At 34.1% G+C, this 8,024-nt stretch overlaps 1 pseudogene; it reads right to left on the bottom strand.

The window, feature by feature from the left end:
- Nucleotides 1–7,516: 7,516 nt before the first annotated feature.
- Nucleotides 7,517–8,024, bottom strand: part of LOC106733527 (cytochrome c, somatic pseudogene) — a 21,760-nt pseudogene continuing 21,252 nt past the window's right edge.

Below are 8,024 nucleotides of genomic sequence, written 5' to 3'. Positions count from 1 at the left end.
TTATTAGTGCAGACATTGATAGCTGTGCATTTTTTATTGTACTGCTTTAGTGTACTATATTTTTTATTTTTATTAACCTGAAAATATTCTCTAATGTAATTTTTTTTTTCTTAAAGATTTTACTTATCCATCTTTTTCTTTCAAGAAAGAGAGTGTGAAAAGATAGGCACCCCGGAAAGGGTCTCATGACCCAGGAAAAAATGGTCAGTATCATAGGCATGCACACGTGTCCATCCTAGAGAGACAGACTGAGAATCAAATCTCTGTTGTGCCACATGGCCTCAGCATTGTGGAGTGTTGTGTCACCACTATGCCTTTATGAATGGCCTTTTTTCCTATTTTGATCCAATTTTAATTTAGGAATGTCTTTCTTTTAAGAATTATTTTATTTAACTTTATTTATTTATTTAAATTTGATCAGAGAGGGACAGAGAAAGAGAGAGAGAAAAGTGAGAAAGCAAGCAATCGCCAGGTCCAGGACTCAAACCACAGTCGGCCATGTTGGAGTCCAGTGCTCTTAACCACCATGTCACCTGCCAGTCTCTAGAATGTGTCGTTTAACTTCCACATATTTGTGAATTTACCCAAAGATTTATTTAAATTTTTATTTCTAATTTTATTCCACTGTGGTCTAAAAACATACTGTATGATATCAATAATTTTAAATATGTTGAAAGTAACTTTACAGCCTAACATGTCTGCTTATTTAAAATGCTCTGTGTACACTTAGAAGAATGTATATTCTACCATTGTTTTATTTTACTTATTGTACTTTTAAGCTCTATATTTTTATGTATTTTAAATTATTTTTATATTTTGATTGATAATCTATATTTATGACATGTTCTCAAACTTTTCTTTATTTGTAGACTTGGATTCCTTTAATTTTATGAATACCTTCAAAACAACTGATTTAGTCTTTTTCTATTAAGCTATATATATGGATTTTTTTTAGTTAAAGTTTTTACTGACTTTAGTTTTCTTTATATGGGCCATATTGTTTTTTGTTTCTATACATGTTCTATATTTTTGTTGAAAACTGAACATTTTGCGTGATATGTTATGGAAATTCTAGAAATCGCAATTGAATTTTTGTACACAAGATTTATTTTATTGCTTTTTGTTTGGTGACGTTTTTCACTATGTCTGTGAAGTCTGTATTCTATGTCATATGTCTGCTCGAGAAAGAAGGAAATAGTAGGCCAGCAGATGGTGTGGAGGTTAAGGCAGCTAGGTCCCACATTGCCGACTGTATGGTTCAAATACTGGACCCAGAGACTTGAAAATCATGCAGATGCATGTGCATGCATGCCCAGAATTCTGAGAGAAGAATGGAAGAGAGGGGATTATGGCATGGCCATCCCCCGTGGGGGATAATTTCTCACTCTCTTTTTTTCTCCTTTTTTTCCTCTCTCTCTAACATGTACACATGTCATATAACAAAGGAAAACGTTAGGAAAAAATAGTTAGGCAAAGAAAAAAGTTGTGGGGATGTGATTCTTCTTTTCTGTGAGACTAAGACATGCTTGTAGCGCTCGCTTATATCACAGAGCTATAGTGTAACAGTTTTGATCAGTTTTGTGATCATTTCAAACACTATTATGTATGGTTAAGATGAAAAATACAATATGAATAGATTTTCAAATACAATTCACACATATTGTGAGCATGGAATTAAGTTAGAATAAAGCAATTTAATTTCTAAGATAATTTTTGGATAAATGAATCTATGTTTCAAAACCTTGAAATTGTGTAGTTTCTACATGTTGCTATTTTTGCTATTTTTAATATTGAAAAAATTTTAGACTTACAGGAAACTGTTAAAGATATAGATTCTGGGGACCAGCAGTTAGCTTAATGGCTATGTCGCTGGACTCCCACGTAGTCAACCGTGGTTCGAGTCCCGGACCCGGTGGCTTACAACTCACACCGGGCGCGTGTGCGTGCGTGCCCAAGATCCCTAGAGGAAAATGGAGGAGAAGGGATTGCGGCGTGACCATCCACCATGGGGGTGATTTCTCGCTTTCTGTCTCTCTGTCTTTCTCTGTCTGTCTGGCAAGCGCACGCGCCCTATAGCAAAAACTTCTCAAAAAAAAATATAGATTCTGTAATTCTTTCATCCAGATTACCCTAAAATTAAAACATTGCATAGTAATAGTAAAGTTATCAAAAGCAATAAATTAACATTAGTATAATGTTATTGATAGATGGCAAAATGTACTTCAATGTCAGTAGTGCTCCAACCAATATTGTTTTTCTCTTCCAAAATACCTTCTCAAACTTCATTGCTTCCAATCTGTCAAAGTTCCTCAGTATTTCCATCTCTTCCATGACCTTGACTCTTTTGAAGGGTACTGGTTAGATATTTTGATGCAGGTTAGTTTTTTCTCTTATTAGTTACAAATGAAATGATAGAAACCAGATGCCCCTCCCACTGAGCAATGAAATACCCATTACATCTTCAAGAAATCCCAGAAACAAATTACTAATATTATAAGTCTATAGGCGATTTCAATCTGGAGGTTCTTCCTTTCAGAGTGGAGAAAAATGGAAAGAGATAGAAAATACAAAATGGTTTATCATTTTTATACTGATAAATTTTCCAAAATATTCAGCTGGAGTTTCAGAAACCTAGTTATTTTATGCATCTGAATTGAACAACTCGGGACTGATCTGAATGGATAATGGCTAATATTCTCTCAAGATTGAAATATAGTAATTAAACTGATTAGAGACTAATTCTTTCATTTGAAAAGGAGTATGAAAATGAATATGAAGATAACCATGTTTGCACGTTCAGAATATGACCCATCTTGTTAGATTCATTACTCCTGAATTAATGGTAAGGTTATTAAATGCACTATTCTTTGAAGACTGAAAATTTAAAAACATAATAATAATGATGAGATATAGAGAGAATTTGTAAAAACACTGTAATCACATTATTGTTGAGATGGGAAGTGATTACCTATTATAAAAGAATAAATAAGTCACAGAGATGAAAAACAAAAACATCATTAGGGAGATTATTTCATAGAAAAATGAACTACTAGGGATGTATTTTCAGGGAACTTTCTCCCTTAATTCAGTACAGCTTCTTGTTCTCCCTTTGCTCTATGTCTATTAAACAAACTAATCTAAAATCATGCCACTTTTTCTACCATATTGTAAAAGTAAATTGTTAACTAAGGGATTCTGAATTTTTTGCAATTTTTTCACTGAGATATAAATCCTATCAGATAAAATTTACCTGTTTAAAACATACGATTTGTTAGTGTTTAGCATATTTGCAACACTTTGGAACCATCGCCACAAATCTAATTTCTGTTAATATATAATTGCTTGTAATGGAAATTTTATATAAATGTCTTGTTTATTTTACTGAACAATTTTTTAAGTTCTACAATGTTGTAGTACGTAAGAGTAAATTTTATCTCTTTCTGGATAAATAACATCCTATTATATGGAAATATAATGTTTTGTTTATTCCTCTGTTCATGAATATTTGGATGTTTTCTCTTTTTTAATTTATGTTTGTACTTTAGGGTCACTATCAGTAGTGCTTCTATGAATATTGCTGTGTAAGTTTTGTGAGGATATAGTTTCATTATTTTAGGGTTCCATGGCAATTTTACATTTCAAATTTTGAGAAGTAGCCAAAGTGACTTTCACAGTGGCTAAAACACTTTACATTCATACCAGCAATGTATGAGAATCTCAATTTCTCCGAAACTTTATCAGTCTCTCTTTTTATTATTGCCCTCCTAATGCATATGTATTTTCCTAATGATTAATTATGCTGAGCATCTTTTTAATGTATTTATACTCCATTTTCGTCTTTTTTTACAGAAAAGTTTATTCAGCTACTTTGCCCAAAATACTGAGTTGTCTTCTTCTTCTTATTATTATTTTTGTGCGCTTGCCAGAAAGACAGAGAGAGATAGAAAGTGAGAAATCTCCCCCCAGAGGGGATGGTTACGCTGCAATCCCTTCTCCTCCATTCTCCTCTTGGGATCTTGGGCACGCACGCACACGCACTTGGCCTGAGTTTAAGCCACAGGGTCTGGGACTCTAACCACGGTTGACTACATGGGATTCCAGTGACATAGCCATTACGCCAACTGCTGGTCCCATCTTATTGTTAAGATGTAAGAGTATTTTATATATTCTACACTCAAACTTTTATTATATACATGCTTTAACATATTTTTCCCACTCTGGTTTATCTTTCTACTTGCACAGTAGTGTCACATTATGCACAAATATTTTTAGATCAAATTTATATATTTTTCCTTTGTGTTTTGTACTTTCATTGTCACATCTCAGAAACCTTTGGCAAAATCAAGAGCACAGAGATATACCCCTCTATAGTGTTTTTAAAGAGTTTTAGTTTTGGGGCCAGCAAGTGGCATGGTGGTTAAAGTGCTAGACTCTCACATAGCCACCCATGGTTTAAGTCCCAGCCCTGGCAGCTTGAAAATCTTGCTGAGTGTGTATGTGTGTGTGTGTGTGTGTGTGTGTGTGTGTGTGTTGTCCAAAATCCCAGAAGGAGAATGGAGAAAAAGAGACTTTGATGTGGCCATCCCCCCAGGGGGTGATTTCTCACTTTTTCTCTTTCTGTCCCTCTCAGGTGAGTGCAACACCCTATCGCAAAAACACACACATGACAGTTTTACAGCTATCCTCTGTGGAACAGTCAGTAGCATACTAGACTGTGGACCTGGAAGCCACATGCTGTCCACAAGAAGATTCTAGTCAGTCAGTCTGGTCAGGCTTAATGACTAATGAAAGGGGATTGCAACATGGCCAAGCCCTGTGGGGGGTGCATTTCTCGTGTGTGTGCATGATCTCTCTCTCACATTCACATCCTCTATAATGAATGAAAAGGAGTTTTAATTTTAGCTCTTACATTTAGGTAGTTAATACATTTTGAGTTTTTTTATATGATGGGATCCAACTCGATCCTTTTGCATGTAGGTGCCTCAGTAACAGTTACTGAAGGATAACTTTACCCCATTACATTGTTTCAAAACCCTTGATGATAATCAAAGAAAATGGGAAGAGAGTTTATTTCTAGATTCTCGGTTCTATTGCATTTATCAAAATCTCTTGCTTTATGCCAGTAACACACTGTCTTTTACTGTTGCTTTGTGGTTAGTTTGGAAATCAGGATGTGAGAGCCCTTCGAATTTGTTCTTATTTTTTTGAGTATGATTTTTGCTACTCTGTGTTCCTTAAATTTTCTTTGGATTTTTAGATCTAACTCATTAATTTCTGCAAATAAGTTTTTTAATAATGATTTTATTTAACTTTATTTATTATTATTTATTTTTGATTTTACCAGAAGAAGATGAGAGAGAGAGAGAGAAGAAAGAAAGAGAAAAGCCAACCTGCCAGTTCTGAGACTTGAACAGCAGTCAGCCATGTGGGAGTCCAGTGTCTTTAACCACCACACCACCTGCTGGCCCCATTTTCAAAGAAGTTTTTAACAATTTTTTTATAATGTTTTCAGCCATTTTAAAAAATATTTTCCCTGCCCTTTTCCTGTTTTCCTCTCATTCTGGAATTCTCGTATCATGCACTTGCTGCACTAAAAAAGTCTCATTTAAAATGTTAAATAGGAAAAGTTAAGAAATTTCAGTGTGAAAAAATGAACAAAAATGACTAATTCCAAAAATTATTTTACTTCAAAGACTGAAATATATTGTCTTTATTGTGAACAAGAACTCTTATTTTTCAGTCACAATTTGTTTCAGCTTTATTGATATTTTTGACCAAATTGAGGAACTGCCTTGAGTTTGTTGAACAAAAATGACTAATTCCAAAAATTATTTTACTTCAAAGACTGAAATATATTGTCTTTATTGTGAACAAGAACTCTTATTTTTCAGTCACAATTTGTTTCAGCTTTATTGATATTTTTGACCAAATTGAGGAACTGCCTTGAGTTTGTTTTGGGTATATGTCTGCCTTGATATGTTATTTCTTAGCAAAATATAAATGAGTTTTTTGTTATTTTATATTTAGTGGTTTATGATAACATCTTTTTAAATTATATGTAGTTACGTTTTTAAAAAAGTCTCATTTCTCTGAGCCTCTGTTTATTTTTCTACACTGTATTTTCTGTCTCGTGTTTGGATTGCTAATATATATTGGTCTATTTTCTCAAGTCTCCTGATTCTTTCTAATTCAAATATGCCATTAAGCTATACAATGAATTTTTCATTCTAGTTAGTCTACTTTTCAATTCCAAAATTTTTATTTTTTTATGATTTCAATGTCTTTATTGATATTATTTAGTTGATGAGATATTTTCTTTATAACTTAACTTCTTTTGTTCATGATCTTTCATTTGCTTTTTAATTATCTTAAATCTTAGGATGGCATAACTTAAAAATCTAGGCTGATGGTTTATCTCCTCTACTTTTCTTGTAATAAATTGGCAAAAGCACCATTACCAATCACACATATTTAGTAGCTCTTCAGTTTCTATGTGGTTTTGAACACTTGTCCAAAGATAATCATGAAATATAATTTAGTCTGATTTAGATAATAGAATTCAAGGGTAAAATTTAGCTTGCTACTAAATCTTGTCACACCGACTTTCAAAAAGTCAGTGTCTGACCTTACAAATCTTTTATAAAATATGCAAAGTGTTAAATATTCTTTATTTGATAGTACACACAAACCACACTAAAATGTATTTCAATAAGGAAAAGGCAATGTTTTAGATAGAATTTTAATTTGATTGAAATAATTATGACCTAATATAAAATAGGCATCACTACCTTATCTTCAGCCTTTGCCTTTAACTAGTTAATGAACACAGATTAAAACACATGTGCATCTGCTTGGTTTTGAGAAGTGAAATGATTTTTCCAGCATGTGTATATTAATATAACCAGTTACATATAAGCCTAAATAGGATAACAATCTCTAGTAGATTTTGTGATGGCATTTGCCTTATTTGCAGAGAGATGAGCATTACTAATGAATCAACAAATAAATCTTTGGAAAGAACAAATACTGGGACCAGCAGTTGGCGTAATGGCTATGTCTCTGGACCACCATGTAGTCGACCATGGTTCAGGTCCCGGACCCAGTGGCTTAAACTCATGTCAGGCGCGTGTGCATGTGTGCCCAAGATCCAGAGAGAAGAATGGAAGAGAAGGGACTGCAGCGTGGGCATCCACCCTCGGGGGGGGGTGATTTCTCGCTTTCTGTCTCTCTCTGTCTTTCTGGCGAGCGCATGCACCCTTTAGCAAAACCTCTCTCCAAAAAAAAAAAGGAATGGCCAAATACTGATACCTTTTGTTGAAATACTATCAATAGTTTAAAAACTCAACAATATTCATTTAACCACAAGCCAGTCTTATTTAACTCAGGATTGTCCAACGAAAATATCCTGTCAGCCATTCATGATCTGAGTTCTGATATACAAGATCAATTAAATTATGGTATACATAAAAAAGGTGAGACATTTCTGTTTTGTCATAAATAAAGCACTGGGCAACTACTACTCATTAGTAGCTTTTTTGAGATAAACTATCAGCTCTGCTTTTTCTGACTTCTTTTTAATACCACTGAAGTTCATTTTTGTCCCAGGGTTGTACTTCTTAGGATTCTCCAAAAACTCCATCCTCTCCCCAGGTGGTGCCTTTGTTCTTGTTGGCATCTGTGTAAGAGCATCCAGGGGCCTGACCTGTCTTCTGCTCAAATAGACCATGGAGATTTGGGCCAGTCTTGCGCTTCCCTCCCTTTTCCATGGTATGGCACTGGGTGCACTTTTGAACAAAAATCTTGCTTTTCTCAACATCACCCACATTTAATTCTCTCTTTTGTCGCTTGGACTACTAAGATTCCCTCTCAGAAGATGGACATCCCGCTCTCTTCTCTACTTCTTTAAACATGATTTCCTTTAGGTCTTTGAATATATTCATTATGGCTACTTTGAAGTCATTGTCTGGTAAAAGCAATATGTGCTCCTCTCTCCTTACAAATAGTTTTTAGTTTTAGGATGACTC

The sequence above is a fragment of the Tupaia chinensis genome, unplaced genomic scaffold (assembly GCF_000334495.1).
Source record: "Tupaia chinensis unplaced genomic scaffold, TupChi_1.0 Scaffold143996_1, whole genome shotgun sequence".
Taxonomy (NCBI): Eukaryota; Metazoa; Chordata; class Mammalia; order Scandentia; family Tupaiidae; genus Tupaia; species Tupaia belangeri.
This window is presented reverse-complemented; position numbering and strand designations above follow the sequence as displayed.